This window comes from Sinocyclocheilus grahami, unplaced genomic scaffold, assembly GCF_001515645.1.
Source record: "Sinocyclocheilus grahami isolate Dianchi unplaced genomic scaffold, SAMN03320097.WGS_v1.1 scaffold1098.1, whole genome shotgun sequence".
Classification (NCBI taxonomy): domain Eukaryota; kingdom Metazoa; phylum Chordata; class Actinopteri; order Cypriniformes; family Cyprinidae; genus Sinocyclocheilus; species Sinocyclocheilus grahami.
Genome location: NW_015506277.1, coordinates 313,061 through 316,362, shown reverse-complemented (window position 1 = coordinate 316,362; position 3,302 = coordinate 313,061). Strand labels below are relative to the sequence as shown.

General features: G+C 34.8%; 1 pseudogene; it reads left to right on the top strand.

Annotated features, from left to right (window-relative positions):
• Nucleotides 1-1,453, top strand: part of LOC107566744 (formin-like protein 2) — a 38,708-nt pseudogene extending 37,255 nt beyond the window's left edge.
• Nucleotides 1,454-3,302: the final 1,849 nt, after the last annotated feature.

The following is a 3,302-nucleotide window of genomic DNA, read 5'->3' as shown; positions in this document are numbered from 1 at the left end:
TACCCTTACCCCTAACCATAGCCCATAACAAAGACATCTCAAACAATGTCATCTTTGCATTAAAAATGACATAACTGAGCGAATGACACTTAATGACAGTTGTCATAAACATGCATAAAAAAACCTTCATATTCATGACGTGTCATGTCATGATTATGAAGGTGTCATGTCAGTCTTATGCACACCCCTTCAAGTAAAGTGTAACCTAATAATATTATAATAATATTTATAAATTGCTGATGAAAGTAAGATGCACCAAGTACCTCTGGAATATGTAATGCAATATTCTTTCATTCGTCTTGTGAAGTAAAAACCCACATTAAAATATTTTCTTCATTTGTGATGTAATATTGTAATAACAATGTAATAACAATCATGCAGTTGAGGGTTCAAATGTTTTCCTGTTCCAGTTATTAGACACTAAATCGACAGACCGCAAGGTCACTCTTCTGCACTATATCGCAAATGTAGTGAAGGAAAAATACCAGCAGGTGTCGCTCTTCTATAATGAGCTGAACTATGTGGAGAAAGCTGCAGCAGGTATGAAACGTCATATGCAAATTTGATTATATTTACAATAAACAGGGCGGATCATATTTGCTCAAACCGGTCTCAACTAAATTAATTCTCTCTCAGTGTCTCTGGAGAATGTCTTATTAGATGTGAAGGAGCTTCAGAGAGGCATGGATCTGACCAGGAGAGAGAACAGCATGCACGGCCACAACACAATGCTCAGAGATTTCATACAGCAAAATGAGAACAAACTCAAGAAACTTCAGGATGATGCCAAGATCGCTCAGGTGCTGCTAACACAGCACACACATCTGCTCAATAAACCTGTTTCACTTTCAGTTGAAGGGGTCACATCATGAGGAAACCTGTTTTCCTTTATCACTTGATATTATCATAAAATCATAAAAACTTCATATACAATTCTAAACTCAACACTTCCTCCCCAGGACCATATATTGAAAATAAGCTGCAAAATGGCTTATCAAAACTTCCACAACTTTCTTTAAGCTCTGTGTATGTACAGATATGAATAAAAGCCTTCAGAAGACTTGGATTAAACTGTTTGATTCATATCAAGGGGAAATAATGAAATAATAAAACTGTGTCATATGACACCTTTAGATTGGGGGTTTTATTAAAAATGTAACTGGTGAAATTATATTTCATGTGATTCTGAATGTTGTTTATCTCTCCGTCTCCTCTTATCTCATTCTCTCAGGATGCCTTTGATGAAGTGGTCAAATTCTTTGGAGAGAACTCCAAAACAACACCCCCGTCCGTGTTTTTCCCGGTGTTTGTGCGCTTTGTGAAAGCATACAGGGTAAAGCTACCAATCACCTGCTTCGCTTCATCCAATCACAGCACTACATCACCTGCTTCACTTTCTTCAGTCATGCGAACCCTAAACGCCATTGATCTCTCATGTTACATCAACCTGTAACTACATCGAAATCCAGGAATGTCATTGTTTGGAAAAATGATTCATGAATCTTTTACTATTAATGAATCTTATTTTATTTTATTGTATTTTATTTCATTTTGTTATTTTAGTTTACTTTTTAGTAGGGTTTGTTTTAGGGTTACTTTTTAGTATATACAATTAGAAATAAAACACTTGGCAAGTAACTTTATTAACAACCTAAATGCAACATAATTCATGATAGTCTGCCCTTCAGCAATGTAAATATTGTAAGAAAAATCAAAGACAAAATTTTATTTAAAAATAAATAAAATTAAGGCCAATTCATTTTCTTGTTTATTGGCAAAAATTCATTTTGGACCCTGTGTGTGCATGTACCTACTTAACCATATTTTGGGGGCAACAGTATAAAAATACAGTACATCTTTTTTTTTTATTGTAAAAATACAGAAGTTTTCTGTTTGGGTTAGTTTATAGAATTCATAACAATTGTCCTCTTTTAGCGTGTGTGTGCGTGTTTGCCGATCCTCTCTGTTGTCACTGTGTATGGTGTGACGGTGTTTAAAATCATTATTTATCTGGTTAGAGGAACATTTGTAGATGTTTGCAGATTAAAGACAGTCCATTCAGCATTAATTGTGAATCTGTGACGAGTTTGTAAATGTACTCAAATATTGGTTGTTAAAGTGTGTGTGTGTGTGTGTGTGTGTGTGTGTTCAGTCTCCCTCTCATAAGAATAAGCGGCAGCAGCAGGAGTTGATTGCGGAGCTGAGGAAAAAGCAGGTGAAGGACAGCAGACACGTCTATGAGGGTAAAGACGGAGCCATTGAGGACATCATCACAGGTAACACACACAATCGATGTTTTGCTGATGGGGTCTGCATGCAGAGGGCTTTAAAATGTAAAAAGAGTTGTAACGTGTTAGTTTGAGCCACTAACCAGCTCTCTGTGACTGGTGGAAAGCTTTACTGCTCAATAACAATTTACTGACCAGTGTGATTCCAGGCTGAATGTGTGTGTGTGTGTGTGTGCTGTTACTGCTTACAGCTGTGAGCTGGAGTACAGCTACTAAACACTGTGTGGTTAGTGTTCACTGTTACACCTAAAGGGGTCATATCATACTTTTCTTTATGTATTTATTTATTTATTTTTACCTGAGGTCCACTTGACAAGTCAAATTTGTATTTGTATAGTGTTTTTCACAATACAAATTTATGGAAAATCATGATGTTAGTGTTTATATCTCAATATCTTCATGCCTTACAGTTGCATTTAGTAGATTAGACCTGAGCAATAATAGAGTTTACATTTTATAACTATACAAGCCGTCAAAGAGGTTAAGAAATCCTATATAGTACATACTAATTACTTGAGTGCGCTGTATACGGATAAAGTTGGATATGCTTATATATCCTGCATTTTTTTGACAGCTCCAAGGTTTTTGTTTAAAACTACAGGGCTTTTGATCAAACTTCCACATTTTTTGTATTCCCGCCCACAGACAGTCAGATTTTTTTTTGTTTTAAAGGGTAAGGCTTATCTTTGAACAAAGAATAAGCATAACTTACATATTAATGGCTTTTGTTTAGATAGATAGATAGATAGATAGATAGATAGATAGATAGATAGATAGATAGATAGATAGATAGATAGATAGATAGATAGATAGCTCTCTTTTTCACTGTGGACTAAAGGATAATTTCAACAAATATTATTTCTAAAAATGACATGTAAATATGAAATGTAAATATATATTCAATATGACCCCTTTATAGAAAAAAAAGTACTAAATACAGGCTTCCTCCTCTTTATGTAAAATACATTGTATTATTACTGTTATGAAATTTGACTGGGAGGACATGTTTTTGTG